Genomic DNA, 18,311 nt, shown 5'->3' with positions numbered 1-18,311 from the left:
TCAATGGGAAACCAGTCTGGTCCAATAGCCTTCCCAGAGGCCATATCCATCATAGCATTTTCAATTTCTTCTATGGTAAAATCAGCGTCCAAAAAAGCTTGTTCAGTAGAACTCAGAGTAGGGAACTCTATATCAGACAAGTAGTCTGAACATTCTAGGATTCCAAGGACACTCCCAGAACTATATAATGCCCTGTAGTAATCATAAAAACGATGAAGTATATCCTCTGTTGAGGACGCCATCGAAGTATCGCCTCTCCGAATTTGAAAAATAGTATTAGATGTGTTGTGCTGACACACCAACTTATTAAGTATTTTGTGTGACATATCTCTGTGATTTAGTTAAGCACACTGCAGCGCTAGAACATACAAACTTGAAAAACGAAACTTGAACTGCATTACTGCACTAGAAATATGAAAAATGAGAGCGTTTAGCGCATAAAAATGGCCAATTTTATGTGTACCTGGTAGCCACTTTACGGCATCTCTCTTATACCAGGTCCTACACTTGCCTTACCTCGCTGAGAATAAACGTCTCCATCTGAATGGGTACATGTGAAACCTCTTCTTAGACTAAAATTCTCTCTCTCTGTGGAGGGGTATTGGACCTGCTGTAATTAAAACACCTGTGGCTAGGAGGCGGAGTGCACGATCAGAAGGCTAGAGAATACATTTCAAAAACCTGACCCGATGTTTACCCTGGTTACCGGGGACCTCGGGATCGTTGGTCGTTGGAGAGCTGTCTGTGTGACAGCTCTCCAGCGACGCTGCAGCGATCGACATCGTTGTCGTATCGCTGCAGCGTCGTTTCAGTGTGACGGTACCCTAAGGGAACTCACATCGTACAAAGGGTATACAGAAAGGGAAATTTAGTATGTATCTAATGAAAATTTACTCACCCAAATGTTTGTTTCCTGTAGTCTTAAGGCTGCACAGAAGGGTTATATGTCATACGACTCCTATTGAACAGAAGAATACAAGATTAATTAGCAACTTTATCTATCAGTGTGTCTTCTATGCACGAACCACTTGAGACAATAATCACACATTCCTGATACAGCAAAACAATGTATTGGGAGAGATATATTGTGCTACCTTCGGACTATAGGAAGAGTTTAGGAGAGTAAATTTCTATTTCCCAGGTCATCCTTAAGGTACCGTCACACTAAGCGACGCTGCAGCGATACCGACAACGATCCGGATCGCTGCAGCGTCGCTGTTTGGTCGCTGGAGAGCTGTCACACAGACAGCTCTCCAGCGACCAACGATGCCGGTAACCAGGGTAAACATCGGGTTACTAAGCGCAGGGCCGCGCTTAGTAACCCGATGTTTACCCTGGTTACCATCGTTAAAGTAAAAAAACAAACACTACATACTTACCTACCGCTGTCTGTCCTCGGCGCTCTACTTCTCTGCTCTGGCTGTAAGCACCACGGCCGGAAAGCAGAGCGGTGACGTCACCGCTGTGCTTTCCGGCTGCCCGGCGCTCACAGCCAGAGCAGAGAAGCAGAGCGCCGAGGACAGACAGCGGTAGGTAAGTATGTAGTGTTTGTTTTTTTACTTTAATGATGGTAACCAGGGTAAACATCGGGTTACTAAGCGCAGCCCTGCGCTTAGTAACCCGATGTTTACCCTGGTTACCAGCGAAGAACATCGCTGAATCGGCGTCACACACGCCGATTCAGCGATGTCAGCGGGAGAGCCAGCGACGAAACAAAGTCCTGGCCTTTCTTCCCCGACCAGCGACATCACAGCAGGGGCCTGATCGCTGCTGCCTGTCACACTGGACGATATCGCTAGCGAGGACGCTGCAACGTCACGGATCACTAGCGATATCGTCTAGTGTGACGGTACCTTTAGGCAGCACAGAAGGGTTTTCCAAAGCAAAAATGAAAGGGGTTGTTCGGGCCTTCTGTATAATGTGTGTGTACCTAGGCTGCAGAATGGTGACAGTGTGTAATATACTCCATGTCAGCATTCTTCATGGTGTCCTAGGTATAACACTTAGTCTGGTGAGCAGCTCTCTCCTGATTCTGGAGGAGGTGGTCACTCACCCTGGCATAGACTGGTCATAACCGACCCAATCTCTGCCAGACCCTCTCCCCTCTGGCTCCAGCCTCCATGTACAGTGCCAGGCAGCAGGGGAATGAAGAAGCAAGATAAGTGAAAGCAGTCAGAGGGGAGCGCAGAGGAATTGACCCAGGGAAGGGGAGATGAAAGGGAGTTGTCGAGCACCACCGCAGCTCCAGCTGAATACCTCCAAAGGAGGATAAGAATGTGTGTCAAACAGAAATCAGTCCCAGGAGCGCTGAAGGAAACTCAGACAACATATGTCGTTTGCCACAACGCGTTTCAACGGTAAACTCCCACCTGAAGAAGACGGTGTTTACCGTTGAAACGCGTTGTGGCAAACGACATATGTTGTCTGAGTTTCCTTCAGCACTCCTGGGACTGATTTCTGTTTGACACACAGGCAGCAGGGGAATGACTCAGCTGATTGGATGAACCAGGAAGAAAAAGGCTTCTACATAGGTGAGTATAATGTGCTGTGTGCATCCATTCATCCATCTACACACACAAATCCATCCATCCATACACACACATCCATACCCACATCACTATAGACTGAGGTTCTGCAGCAGCTGAGGTGTATTATGTGGTATACATGTAGATATACCCACAGACAGACATCACTACGGACTATTCACCTCACCGTACTCGTGTGTCAGGGGTAATGTTGGGACATGTGATGCTCTATCACCACTGTGGGTGTGATGTGGAGACATGTGAAGCTCTATCACCACTGTAGATGTGATGTGGAGACATGTGAGGCTCTATCACCACTGTGGATGTGATGTGGGGACCTGTGAATCTCTATCACCACTGTGGATGTGATGTGGAGACATGTGAAGCTCTATCACCACTGTGGATGTGATGTGGCGACACGTGATGCTCTATCACCACTGTGGATGTGATGTGGTGACATGTGATGCTCTATCACTACTGTGGATGTGATGTGGAGACATGTGATGCTCTATCACTACTGTGGATGTGATGTGGAGACATGTGAAGCTCTATCACCACTGTGGATGTGATGTGGCGACATGTGATGCTCTATCACCACTGTGGATGTGATGTGGGGACATGTGACGCTCTATCACCACTGTGGATGTGATGTGGGGACCTGTGAAGCTCTATCACCACTGTGGATGTGATGTGGCGACATGTGATGCTCTATCACCACTGAGGATGTGATGTGGGGACCTGTGAAGCTCTATCACCACTGTGGATGTGATGTGGCGACATGTGATGCTCTATCACCACTGTGGATGTGATGTGGGGACATGTGACGCTCTATCACCACTGTGGATGTGATGTGAGGATATGTGAAGCTCTATCACTACTGTGGATGTGATGTGGGGACCTGTGAAGCTCTATCACCACTGTGGATGTGATGTGAGGACCTGTGAAGCTCTATCACCACTGTGGATGTGATGTGAGGATATGTGAAGCTCTATCACTACTGTGGATGTGATGTGGGGACCTGTGAAGCTCTATCACCACTGTGGATGTGATGTGAGGATATGTGAAGCTCTATCACTACTGTGGATGTGATGTGGAGACCAGGGCCGCCATCAGGGCATTACAGCCGTGACTGGCATATGGGGCCCGGTGAGCAGATAGGGCCCGCATCGGCTCACCGGACCTCATCTGCTCACCGGCCCCCCCCTGCAGGCGCTGCGGCACACTATTGACGTGCGGGCGGACGTCAATAGTTAACAGCTGCCAGCCAGTCTGAGGCTGGCAGCTGAATAGGGCCGCAGTGCGCACTCGCCGGCGTTGCCGGCGTCTGACGTCATTGTCAGCCGCCGGGCCCTGCGAGTGCGTCTGTGTGGAGTCTGGAGGGATCTTCGCCCGGCGCAGGAGCACGGCCAGGTAAGAACTCGTGTTTTGTTTTTTTTCTTTGAGAGCGGCGATCCAGGGGGGCCCGGGGGGCAGAATGCTGGACACAGTGACAGGGGCAGAATGCTGGACACAGTGACAGGGGCAGAATGCTGGACACAGTGACAGGGGCAGAATGCTGGACACAGTGACAGGGGCAGAATGCTGGACACAGTGACAGGGGCAGAATGCTGGACACAGTGACAGGGGCAGAATGCTGGACACAGTGACAGGGGCAGAATGCTGGACACAGTGACAGGGGCAGAATGCTGGACACAGTGACAGGGGCAGAATGCTGGACACAGGGGCAGAATGCTGGACACAGGGGAAGACTGTGAGACCCGGGGGCAGAATGCTGGACATTGGGGCAGAATGCGAGACACGGGGCAGAATGGAGATACGGGGCATGATTGGAGACACGGGGCAGGATGAAAGACATGGGGGCATGACTGGAGACAGATGGGGGAGGATTGGAGACAGATGGGGCAGAATGGAGACACAGGGGGCATAATTGGAGACAAGTGGCAGGATTGGAGACACGGGGGCATCGTTGGAGACATAGGGGGCAGAATGGAGACATGGGGCATGATTGGAGACACTGGGGGCAGAATTGGAGACAGATTGTGCAGGATCATGGGGCAGGATGGATATGATGGAGACAGATGGGACCGGATGGAGAGATCATTTGGGGCGATCATATGGGGCAGGATGGGGAGATCATATGGGGCAGAATGGATACTCATGAGGGCAGGATGGGAGAACATATGGCTGACGCCAGGAATGAGACACACGGTGGCCAGGATGGGGAATATTATTACCACAGGGGCCAATATAGGGATATTATTACTGCAGTGATGTATTTATTTTATTTTTTTGAGTATACTGTTTTTAAATGAGGGGGCGGTCCTGTTACTGTATAGAGTAATACTATGTTGGCTCTTTTTCTTCATGTGGTGTAATGTAGAAGTTGTGAAAAATTAAGTAATGTATTCTACTAGCGGAGCTCGAGATAACTGTTATTTCCTGCAGAGACAAGTCCTGGCTGGATGAAATGATGGCGGTCTGTGCTGGATGAAAGATGAAGGACTTCACCTAGAGACGTCACTGGTGAGTCAGTGTGTTACCTATACACTGACACTATACACTGTATACTATATACAGAGCTCCTGTGTGTAATTTCACTAGTGATCACTATTATCTGTACACAGACACTGCATATTAAGTACAGATCTCCTGTGTATAATGGCACTTATGGTGATAGTATGGTGCTTTTTTTTTAATTACTGATCAGAATTGTAGTATTCAGTCACTATGTGGTGGTAATATGTGGTCTGGACATGGTGTTGCGGTATATGTTCCTTGTATGTGATATTATTCGATCACTGTGGTGGTAATATGTCATCTGGTCATGGTGTAGCGGTATTTGTTCCTTGTATGTGATATTATTGGTCATTTTAAAAATTGAAAAATAAATAAAAATATACCTAAATTGTATTGCATATTTTAACAAATATTTAATAGGTTACAGTAGGGTAGGGCCCGGCCAAAAGTGTCTACCGTGTTATGGTGGCGGTTTAAAAAATCTTTTGGCCAAAACAAAAGCTGCTGGCTATATGTGTGATCTGGTGATGGGAACTGTTAATGTGTGATAGGTGAGAAGTGGAATTTTTCCAAGAGAGAGCGGTAGGACTCTGGACAGCTTGAGGGGTGGAGCGTGGAGGCGGGGCTGGGGTGGAGCCTGGGCGGAGTCTCAAGGGGGCCCCGAAAATTTTGCCAGTATGGGGCCCCAAAATTTCTAGTGGCAGCCCTGGTGGAGACATGTGATGCTCTATCACCACTGTGGGTGTGATGTGGGGACATGTGAAGCTCTATCACCGCTGTGGATGTGATGTGGAGACATGTGAAGCTCTACCACCACTGTGGATGTGATGTGGAGACATGTGAAGCTCTATCACCACTGTGGATGTGATGTGGGGACATGTGAAGCTCTATCACCACTGTGGATGTGATGTGGGGATATGTGAAGCTCTATCACTACTGTGGATGTGATGTGGAGACATGTGAAGCTCTATCACCACTGTGGATGTGATGTGGAGACATGTGAAGCTCTATTACCACTGTGGATGTGATGTGGGGATATGTGAAGCTCTATCACCACTGTGGATGTGATGTGGGGACATGTGAAGCTCTATCACCACTGTGGATGTGATGTGGCGACATGTGAAGCTCTATCACCACTGTGGATGTGATGTGGGGACATGTGAAGCTCTATCACCACTGAGGATATGATGTGGGGACATGTGACGGCTCTATCACAACTGTGGATGTGGTGTGGAGTGCAGCGATTGTGCTGCTTTATACAGACACAGGACACTGCCCTGTTATTTCCAATACTGGAGTTATGACAGAGGTCCATGCTGGGGCAGATAATGGGTGTGCAGTGAGCGGGTTGAGGCTGATGCTGGACACTGAAGTCAGACGTTGCTGAATCTGGCTGTGAGGTTAGATAATAAAGCAGAGGGAGCTGTCAAGTTTGGTAGAGCAGCAGGAAAACAAAAGGTGCAGGGAATGAAGGGAAATTCAGGAGGAACAAAAGGCAGAAACAAAGTATAGGGGTGTTGTATATTACAATACAGCACAGATTAGCTTAAAGGGAACCTGTCACCCCGAAAATCGCGGGTGAGGTAAGCCCACCAGCATCAGGGGCTTATCTACAGCATTCTGTAATGCTGTAGATAAGCCCCCGATGTTACCTGAAGAAGGAGAAAAAGACGTTATATTATACTCACCCAGGGGCGGTCCCGCTGCTGGTCAGGTCGGATGGGCGCCTCCAGTCCGCTGCGGCGCCTCCTATCTTCATTACAAGACGTCCTCTTCTGATCTTCAGCCACGGCTCCGGCACAGGCGTACTTTGCTCTGCCCTCTTGAGGGCAGAGGATAGTACTGCAGTGCGCAGGCGCCGGAAAGGTCAGAGGCCCGGCGCCTGCGCACCACAGTACTTTGTCTGCCCTCAACAGGGCAGAGCAAAGTACGCCTGCGCCGGAGCCGAAGATCAGAAGAGGACGTCTTGTAATGAAGATGGGAGGCGCCGCAGCGGACCGGAGACACCCATCCGACCTGACCAGCAGCGGGACCGCCCCTGGGTGAGTATAATATAACGTCTTTTTCTCCTTTTACAGGTAAAGGTACCGTCACACTAAGCGACGCTGCAGCGATACCGACAACGATGTCGATCGCTGCAGCGTCGCTGTTTGGTCGCTGGAGAGCTATCACACAGACAGCTCTCCAGCGACCAACGATCCTGAAGTCCCCGGGTAACCAGGGAAAACATCGGGTTACTAAGCGCAGGGCCGCGCTTAGTAACCCGATGTTTACCCTGGTTACCAGCGTAAAAGTAAAAAAAAAAAAACTACATACTTACCTACCGCTGTCTGTCCCCGGCGCTGTGCTTCTCTGCACTCCTCTGCACTGACTGTGAGCACAGCGGCCGGAAAGCAGAGCGGTGTCAGCGGGAGATCCAGCAACGAAATAAAGTTCTGGACTTTCTTCAGCGACCAACGATCTCCCAGCAGGGGCCTGATCGTTGGTCGCTGTCACACATAACGATTTCCTTAACAATATCGTTGCTACGTCACAAAAAGCAACGATATCGTTAACGATATTATTATTATTATTATTTATTATTATAGCGCCATTTATTCCATGGCGCTTTACATGTGAGGAGGGGTATACATAATAAAACAAGTACAATAATCTTGAAAAATACAAGTCACAACTGGTACAGGAGGAGAGAGGACCCTGCCCGCGAGGGCTCACAATCTACAAGGGATGGGTGAGGATACAGTAGGTAAGGGTAGAGCTGGCCGTGCAGCGGTTTGGTCAATCGGTGGTTACTGCAGGTTGTAGGCTTGTCGGAAGAGGTGGGTCTTCAGGTTCTTTTTGAAGGTTTCGATGGTAGGCGAGAGTCTGATATGTTGTGGTAGAGCATTCCAGAGTAGGGGGGATGCACGAGAGAAATCTTGTATGCGATTGTGGGAAGAGGAAATCTTGTATGCGATATCGTTATGTGTGACGGTACCTTAACATCGGGGGCTTATCTACAGCATTACAGAATGCTGTAGATAAACCCCTGATGCCGGTGGGCTTACCTCACCTGCGATTTTTGGGGTGACAGGTTCCCTTTAAAGTAAAAATCTGGATTTTGGTGTTAGACAACCTCTTTAATGCTCGGAAGGACCTGGTGACTTTTATAAGAACTTATTTTGCACAGATGAAGTTTAATGTGGTACTGACATATAGCCTTATTGGGTCATGACCATACTACAGCTTTGCATATTTAACTGAAATGTGAGCTCCAGAAGTGGAGATGGGGCTGGTAGAATAAATTTCAATTAGCAGTGGAGAATCCAGACCTTCTAGTTGGTAACGCTTGGAAATTATGTTCCTGATCCCATGAGCCAAGGTGCTTAAGGTTGGGGTCACAATTGCGTGTGCAATGCGAGAAACTTGCGCGATTCTCTCACCATACCCAACACTGCCGCCGGCACTCGGGAACGGAGCGTGCAGCTGCATAGAAATACATGTAGCCACACACTCCGGTCCGAGTGCCGGGTATTGATGTGAGAGACTCATGTGAATCTGTCGCATTGCACACACAAGTGTGACCTAGGCCTAATACAAACGTTGTTGTTGGAGAAATAAAGCTCAGAACTTCTGAAATCTTTGATTATATCTAGATATCATAAAACAAATAAGCTGACGCCTTAGGATTATAAATTTCTCATCATCAACTGGAGTCTCACAAAGAACATTAAAAAAAGATTTCTAGATCTGTAATAAACCGGGAAGCCACTTTGAGAAGAAACCCTAGTTTTGAGGGCTAGGCAATAAGGAAAAGCCCTTGGAATATGGCTCCCTACAAAAATAGGTTTGGATCTCACAAATTTGATGGGCAGAGGAGAAGACAGATGCTGAAAATCAATATCCTGCAGGGCCTCAAATTGAGATTCTAGATGGGGATATCCGATAACCAAAGAAAGATCCCTAGAAGGGGATGCACATTAATGTGATGTCTGATCTTCACTGTTTTTAAGAAACTTTAAACAAGTAATTTGAAAAATTAACTTCTAGAGGAGAATTTAAGTAGCTTTTCAAGCTCTAAAACTGTAAACCTTTCTGGATACCTTTTTCAAGGAACTGTAAAGAGAACAGGGACTCAAGTGGGAACAAGATTTTTAAATCAATACCATTCTGTAAAGGTCTTCCAGACCCAGTTATAGATAATGTTGGACCTCTGGGCTGCCGACAGGGTGTAAATCACATCAAAGAATCACGCTTTTCCGAAGCTACCCCATGTAGCTTCAAGGCCATAAAGGTGAAGTTGTTACAGGTCTGGGTGAACAAATTTGTTCTGAGACAACTGGTTCTTCCTGAGTGGCAGCATTCTCCTTTTGAAAATGTCTACAAGAGTAGGAACCAAGTCCTTCAAACCAAATTATCATGGCTATAACCACTGCATTCTCTTGCTTGACCTTTTGTTGCGAAAACAGCCAAGCAAAGTTGTTTGTTGCTGTTGTACAATTGCAATAGAAGTTAAAGGAAGTTCAAGAAACAGTGTAGCAAAGGAAGCTACATTGTTGGTGTAACTTCTGAATTGCAAAAACACTGTAGCTCACTGTTATGCAAATTGTGTACCGCCCATAAATATCTATGGGAGTTATGCAAACAGCTAATCACAGCTGCACTGGGCTGTTTTCCTAACTCTGGTGGTGGATATAACCTAGAAGCAGTTAACCCCTTCACCCTGAATCCTATTTTCAACTTCCTGACCAGGTCATTTTTTTCCAATTCTGACCACTCACTTTATGAGGTCATAACTCTGAAACGAAATGCTTCACTGGATCCTGGTGATTCTGAGACTGTTTTCTCATGACATATTGTACTTTATGATAGTGGTAACATTTCTTCGATATGACTTGCGTTTATTTGTGAAAAAAAAAACAGAAATTTGGCGAACATTTTGAAAATTTAGCAATTTTTAAACTTTTAGTTTTTATGCCCTTAAATTAGAGAGTCAGATCAAACAAAATAGTTAGTTAGGGACCACCTCATACTTTAAGTAACTTTGAGGGGCCTATATGACAGAAAATGCCCAAAAGTGACACCATTCTAAAAACTGCACCCCTCAAGGTACTCAAAACCACATTCAATAAGTTTATTAACCCTTCAGGTGCTTCACAGGAATTTTTGGAATATTTTAAAAATATTGAACATTTAACTTTTTTTCACAAAATGTTTAAATGTTTATTTCAGATCCAATTTGTTTTATTTTACCAAGGGTAAAAGGAGAAATTGGACCACAAAAGTTGTTGTACAATTTGTCCTGAGTATGCCGATACCCCATATGTGGGGGTAAACCACTGTTTGGGCACATGGTAAAGCTCGGAAGGGAAGGAGCGCCATATGACTTTTCAATGCAAAATTTGCTGGAATTGAGATCGGACACCATGTCGCGTTTGGAGAGCCACTGATGTGCCTAAACAGTGGAAACCCCCCACAAGTAACACCATTTTGGAAAGTAGACCCCCTAAGGAACTAATCAAGATGTGTGGTGAGCACTTTGAACCCCCGAGTGCTTCACAGAAGTTTATAATATAGAGCCATGAAAATTAAAAAATCATTTTTTTTCCACAAAATGATCTTTTAGCCCGCAATTTTTTATTTTCCCAAGGGTAACAAAAGAAGTTGGACCCCAAAAGTTGTTGTGCAATTTGTTCTGAGTACGCTGATACCCCATCTGTGGGGGGAACCACCGTTTTGGTGCATGGCAGAGCTCAGAAGGGAAGTAGTGGCGTTTTGGAACGCAGACTTTGATGGAATGGTCTGCGGGCTTCACGTTGCGTTTGCAGAGCCCCTAATGTACCTAAACAGTAGAAACCCCCACAAGTGACCCCATATTGGAAACTAGACCCCCAAGGAACTTATCTAGATGTTTTGTGAGAACTTTTAACCCCCAATTGTTCCGCTAAAGTTTATAACGCAGAGTCGTGAAAATATATATTTTTTTCCACGAAATGATATTTTAGCCCCCAAATTTTTATTTTCACAAGGGTAACAGGAGAAATTGGACAGCAAAAGTTGTTAGCCAATTTGTCCTGAGTACGCTAATACCCCATATATGGGGGGGGACCACTGGGCGTACAGCAGAGCTCGGAAGGGAAGGAGCGCCGTTTTACTTTTTCAACGCAGAATTGGCTGGAATTGAGTTCAGACGCCATGTCGCGTTTGGAGAGCCCCTGATGTGCCTAAACAGTGGAAACCCCCCAATTATAACTCCAACCCTAACCCCAATGCACCCCTAAGCCTAATCCAAACCATAACCCTAACCGCACCCCTAACCCGAACACACCCCTAACCCTAACCATAACCCTGACTACACTACAGCGACATAGAGGGGCATCGCGCAGGGACTGGGGCTCCCTTTCCTTTCCCACCGGAACAACGCGATGCAATCGCGGATCCAAAATAGTAAATCAAACCCCTCTTTATCACTCCCTTAGTTAGGGAAAAATAATAAAATTTAAAAAATGTATTTATTTCCATTTTCCCATTAGGGTTATGGTTGGGGCTAACGTTAGGGTTAGGTTTGGGGATAAAGTTAGGGTTAGGGTTGTTTACTAGTTACACTAGTATCCAGTGTCCCAGGGATTGGGGAGTATGGAGGGCTGGTGACGCACCGTATATTCGGTCCAATTGTTTGGAGATGTGGTCACATACTATATAAAGAATTTTTGGGGAGAGGGGGTGAAATATTTTGCAAAAAAATGCTGTGAGCTCTGTGATTATGACAAGGAATTTCTAAGGGGGTTATAAATGTATATAATTTATTGCTGGGAGGGCACAGTTTGCATTATAATGCATTATTGGCTTACTGTATATTTCATAGATTTGCTTAGGGAGCTCCATGTGTAGTACAAATATTTGATGGGGGCACAGTGTGTGTTACAATTTATGACGTTATGGCTAAACAGAGTATGTATAGTCATTTTAGGGCACATTGTTCATGAGTTCATTTCTGGGCTACAGTGAATATTATTTGTTACTGGGGCAATACACTCATTATACTTCATGTTATAGGGCACTGAAAATTATTAATTTTAGGGGTATGGTGCATATTATCATTTACTTTTGAGGCACAGTGTATATTAATTATTTTTAGGGGTTACCGAGTATTTTTCATTTGTTGAGATGTGGTAGATTCATATTTATTTCAGGCAACAAACTGCGTGCGGCAGAAGGCCCAGCTTGTACTATCACAGGAGGCAGAGTGTGTGGAGCTGTCTTTGTATATAAGATATGTGAAGAGACGAAATCTGAAGAGGTGAGACAGAGCTGAAAGAAGTCATGAAGGTGTAAACCAGATGGAGAAGAGCAGGACATAGATTCCAACCACAGATGACACCACCAGTGAGGCACTGACATTTATGGTCTATTCTGCCTCGGACTGCGTTTATCTGTACTGGATTTGCGTGTGATGTTTGCTTGTGAAACGAAAACCCTCAGCATGCCCTTTCCACTGATCAGGTCATAAATGAAGCTTTAGTTGCACATGGTAAAAACATCTATGGCCCGGTTAACCTGGCACAACAATTATTAGAGGAGGAATCATTTTCTCTAATTTGTTACAAAGCAGGTATCCCTCACAATCGGTAAGGAACGTGATCAAAATATGGATCCAAAACCTGGCTATCCGTACTCTACTATGTCCTGTGAGTGTCGTACAGCATCGGTGTGTTTTCATATAAAGAAAAAGTTACCAAACAGGAATTCTTCAGAGGGAAAGACAAACCCCTTTACGAACTTAGAAAGTGAAAGATTAAATGTTGGGGGCGATTCACAAAACTCCGAAATCTTTATTGAAATCTAAATTTCATGGGCTAATCGGATTTCCTTTCAAGATTGCAAATTGGGGTGTTCAGGGAGACCTCGTATGGCCGTGATCGTAGCTTGGAGATCCGGCATAATTGTCCGAATCATCAGATTCATAAACTTCACCCTCGGAGATGAATCAGAGCTGGCAGCAGGGTTAGAAGGGTTATTAACCAGTCTGGTTTTACAGGAATCAATGAGATCCTGAAATGCATCAGTTGCTCCGATTTAACCCATGTCTAAAAAATGGATTCATCCGTAGCAGAAGTGCAAAATTCAGACACAGATTCCTGTGTATCAGGTAATGGCTGCCTACAATCCTATATTTACTCTTCCTCTCCTCTTCACTACCCCCGATCATGGACCTATGTAACAAAGCACACACTTGGCAAAGAATGCATGAACAAAAGCACAAAGCAGAAGACACAATACACCAGTATAAGAAGGAAATACACTTACATTTTGCCACAAGCAAGCTCTCCTGTCCAGCTAAGCACGCCATTACAGTACTGCTGCTTAAGCCCCCGCCCAAAGTCTCGTGAGATTACCCAAGTCTCGTGCATGCTCAGTAACCACAGGCTGAGAACACCCCAGAGAGCATGCTCAAGAGACAAGCACACCACTAGAGCATGCTGATGGCAGTTAAACAGCTGTCTGAACTGAGCATGCTCAGAAGGAAGATACGGATATGGAAAAATCACATGTGAAGACCGGATCTTTGGTAACGATTTACATAAAAGGAAAATTTAGTTAGCAAAAAAAGTTACAATTAAAAAGATAGGTAAAGATATGATATAAAAGGTGTTTACGGGATATTAATAATAATCTTTATTTTTATATAGCGCTAACATTCCGCAGCGCTTTACAGGTTACACACATTATCATCACGGTCCCCGATGGGGCTCACAATCTAAATTCCCTATCAGTATGTCTTTGGAATGTGGGAGGAAACCGGAGAACTCGGAGGAAACCCACGCAAACACGGGGTTTCCCATACAAACTCCTTGCAGATGTTGTCCTTAGTGGGGCTTGAACCCAGGACCCCAGCGCTGCAAGGCTGCAATGCTAACCACTGAGCCACCGTGGGACATCAACGAATATGACTTCTTCATGTACAAGAGACATTCTGACAGTCAAACCGGCATCAAAAACTGCATTCAAATCCACAATTAATAGCTCTTTGCGCTTCGCATTTTGGCCACATGATTTTTTTATAGGCGAACACACATTTGTTTCTCATGGCGACTAATTTATTGCAAAACAACATTTGTAGTATGTGTGGCTTTAACCACTTAAGGACTAAGCCAAATTGTAGGTTAACCCCTTCATGACCCAGCCTATTTTGACCTTAAAGACCTTGCCGTTTTTTGCAATTCTGACCAGTGTCCCTTTATGAGGTAATAACTCAGGAACGCTATGATGACCCATTCGAGGAAGCAACTAAACGCCTCAAATAGTGAGCAGGATATGGAGCACCCCATGGGCAAACAGCGATCTATGTAGTATGCTCCTTCACAGAAGTAGCCCAATAGGCGCACTATATTCGTAGGCACAGGTAGTAACCGGAATGCCCCCTCAATGTCTGTTTTGGCCATTAGGGTGCCCCTTCCCAACTTCTTGACCCGCCTGATTGCCTTGTCAAAGGAGGTACAGTATATAGTACTGTACTTAGTTCCGCGTCAATGTTGTCGTTTACTGACCTGCCCCTTGGATATGACAAATGGTGGATTAGTCTGAATGTATTGGGTTCCTTTTTTGGCACGACTCCCAACGGGGATACCACTACGTCTTTTAACCCCTTCATGACCCAGCCTATTTTGACCTTAAAGACCTTGCCGTTTTTTGCAATTCAGACCAGTGTCCCTTTATGAGGTAATAACTCAGGAACGCTTCAATGGATCCTAGCGGTTCTGAGATTGTTTTTTCATGACATATTGGGCTTCATGTTAGTGGTAAATTTAGGTCAATAAATTCTGTGTTTATTCGTGATAAAAACGGAAATTTGGCAAAAATTTTGAAAATTTCGCAATTTTCACATTTTGAATTTTTATTCTGTTAAACCAGAGAGATATGTGACACAAAATAGTTAATAAATAACATTTCCCACATGTTTACTTTACATCAGCACAATTTTGGAAACAAAATTTTTTTTTGTTAGGAAGTTATAAGGGTTAAAATTTGACCAGCGATTTGTCATTTTTACAACGAAATTTACAAAACCATTTTTTTTAGGGACCACCTCACATTTGAAGTCAGTTTGAGGGGTCTATATGGCTGAAAATACCCAAAAGTGACACCATTCTAAAAACTGCACCCCTCAAGGTACTCAAAACCACATTCAAGAAGTTTATTAACCCTTCAGGTGCTTCACAGCAGCAGAAGCAACATGGAAGGAAAAAATGAACATTTAACTTTGTAGTCACAAAAATTATCTTTTAGCAACAATTTTTTTATTTTCCCAATGGTAAAAGGAGAAACTGAACCACGAAAGTTGTTGTCCAATTTATCCTGAGTACGCTGATACCTCATATGTGGGGGTAAACCACTGTTTGGGCGCACGGCAGGGCTTGGAAGGGAAGGAGCGCCATTTGACTTTTTGAATCAAAAATTGGCTCCACTCTTTAGCGGACACCATGTCACGTTTGGAGAGCCCCCGTGTGCCTAAAAATTGGAGCTCCCCCACAAGTGACCCCATTTTGGAAACTAGACGCCCCAAGGAACTTATCTAGATGCATAGTGAGCACTTTGAACCCCCAGGTGCTTCACAAATTGATCCGTAAAAATGAAAAAGTACTTTTTTTTCACAAAAAAATTATTTTCGCCTCAATTTTTTCATTTTCACATGGGCAGTAGGATAAAATGGATCATAAAATTTGTTGGGCAATTTCTCCCGAGTACGCCGATACCTCATATGTGGGGGTAAACCACTGTTTGGGCACACGGCAGGGCTCGGAAGGGAAGGCGCGCCATTTGACTTTTTGAATGGAAAATTAGCTCCAATTGTTAGCGGACACCATGTCGCGTTTGGAGAGCCCCTGTGTGCCTAAACATTGGAGCTCCCCCACAAGTGACCCCATTTTGGAAACTAGACCCCCCAAGGAACTTATCTAGATGCATATTGAGCACTTTAAACCCCCAGGTGCTTCACAGAAGTTTATAACGCAGAGCCATGAAAATAAAAAATAATTTTTCTTTCCTCAAAAATGATTTTTTAGCCTGGAATTTCCTATTTTGCCAAGGATAATGGGAGAAATTGGACCCCAAATATTGTTGTCCAGTTTGTCCTGAGTACGCTGATACCCCATTTGTGGGGGTAAACCACTGTTTGGGCGCACGGCAGGGCTCGGAAGGGATGGCACGCCATTTGGCTTTTTAAATGGAAAATTAGCTCCAATCATTAGCGGACACCATGTCACGTTTGGAGAGCCCCTGTGTGCTTAAACATTGGAGATCCCCCAGAAATGACACCATTTTGGAAACTAGACCCCCAAAGGAACTAATCTAGATGTGTGGTGAGGATTTTGAACTCCCAAGTGCTTCACAGAAGTTTATAACGCAGAGCCATGAAAATAAAAAAAAAAAAATATTTTCTCAAAAATGATCTTTTAGCCTGCAATTTTTTATTTTCCCAAGGGTAACAGGAGAAATTTGACCCCAAAAGTTGTTGTCCAGTTTCTCCTGAGTACGCTGATACCCCATATGTGGGGGTAAACCACTGTTTGGGCACATGCCGGGGCTCGGAAGTGAAGTAGTGACGTTTTGAAATGCAGACTTTGATGGAATGCTCTGTGGGCGTCACGTTGCGTTTGCAGAGCCCCTGATGTGCCTAAACAGTAGAAACCCCCCACAAGTGACCCCATTTTGGAAACTAGACCCCCAAAGGAACTTATCTAGATGTGTGGTGAGCACTTTGAACCCCCAAGTGCTTCATAGAAGTTTATAATGCAGAGCCGTGAAAATAATAAATACGTTTTCTTTCCTCAAAAATAATTATTTAGCCCAGAATTTTTTATTTTCCCAAGGGTTACAGAAGAAATTGGACCCCAAAAGTTGTTGTCCAGTTTCTCCTGAGTACGCTGATACCCCATATGTGGGGGTAAACCACTGTTTGGGCACATGCCGAGGCTCGGAAGTGAAGTAGTGACGTTTTGAAATGCAGACTTTGATGGAATGCTCTGCGGGCGTCACGTTGCGTTTGCAGAGCCCCTGATGTGCCTAAACAGTAGAAACCCCCCACAAGTGACCCCATTTTGGAAACTAGACCCCGAAAGGAACTTATCTAGATGTGTGGTGAGCACTTTGAACCCCCAAGTGCTTCATAGAAGTTTATAATGCAGAGCCGTGAAAATAAAAAATCATTTTTCTTTCCTCAAAAATTATGTTTTAGCAAGCATTTTTTTAGATTCACAAGGGTAACAGGAGAAATTGGACCCCAGTAATTGTTGCGCAGTTTGTCCTGAGTATGCTGGTACCCCATATGTGGGGGTAAACCACTGTTTGGGCACACGTCAGGGCTCGGAAGTGAGGGAGCACCATTTGACTTTTTGAATACGAGATTGGCTGGAATCAATGGTGGCGCCATGTTGCGTTTGGAGACCCCTGATGTGCCTAAACAGTGGTAACCCCTCAATTCTACCTCCAACACTAACCCCAACACACCCCTAACTCTAATCCCAACTGTAGCCATAACCCTAATCACAACCCTAACCGCAACACACCCCTAACCACAACCCTAACCCCAACACACCCCTAACCCTAACCACAACCCTAATTCCAACCCTAACCCTAAGGCTATGTGCCCACGTCGCGGATTCGTGTGAGATATTTCCGCACCATTTTTGAAAAATCCACGGGTAAAAGGCACTGCGTTTTACCTGCGGATTTTCCACGGATTTCCAGTGTTTTTTGTGCGGATTTCACCTGCGGATTCCTATTGAGGAACAGGTGTAAAACGCTGCGGAATCCGCACAAAGAATTGACATGCTGCGGAAAATACAACGCAGCGTTTCCGCGCGGTATTTTCCGCACCATGGGCACAGCGGATTTGGTTTTTCATATGTTTACATGGTACTGTAAACCTGATGGAAAACTGCTGCGGATCCGCAGCGGCCAATCCGCTGCGAATCCGCAGCCAAATCCGCACCGTGTGCACATAGCCTAATTCTAAAGGTATGTGCACACGCTGCGGAAAACGCTGCGGATCCGCAGCAGTTTCCCATGAGTTTACAGTTCAATGTAAACCTACGGGAAACAAAAATCGCTGTACACATGCTGCGGAAAAACTGCACGGAAACGCAGCGGTTTACATTCCGCAGCATGTCACTTCTTTGGCCGGATTCCGCAGCGGTTTTACAACTGCTCCAATAGAAAATCGCAGTTGTAAAACCGCAGTGAAATGCGCAGAAAAAAACGCGGTAAATCCGCCATAAATCCACAGCGGTT

The 18,311-nt window shown here is 45.3% G+C and overlaps 1 protein-coding gene across 2 annotated transcripts in view; it reads right to left on the bottom strand.

Annotated features, from left to right (window-relative positions):
* LOC138665438 (zinc finger protein 260-like) overlaps positions 1–13,530 on the bottom strand; it is a 47,564-nt gene extending 34,034 nt beyond the window's left edge. The window contains exons 1-2 of one of the 2 annotated variants that reach the window (XM_069752919.1): positions 13,329–13,530; positions 899–958 (exon numbers count right to left, since the gene is read on the bottom strand). The gene's annotated coding sequence lies outside the window, so the exon portion shown is untranslated. The remainder of the gene's footprint in view (positions 1–898; positions 959–13,328) is intronic. The other variant, XM_069752920.1, reaches the window with a different exon arrangement.
* Positions 13,531–18,311: the final 4,781 nt, after the last annotated feature.

The sequence above is a fragment of the Ranitomeya imitator genome, chromosome 2 (genome assembly GCF_032444005.1).
Source record: "Ranitomeya imitator isolate aRanImi1 chromosome 2, aRanImi1.pri, whole genome shotgun sequence".
In the NCBI taxonomy this organism is placed as follows: domain Eukaryota; kingdom Metazoa; phylum Chordata; class Amphibia; order Anura; family Dendrobatidae; genus Ranitomeya; species Ranitomeya imitator.
Note: the sequence above shows the minus strand (reverse complement) of the source record. Positions and strands in the feature narration are given on the sequence as shown.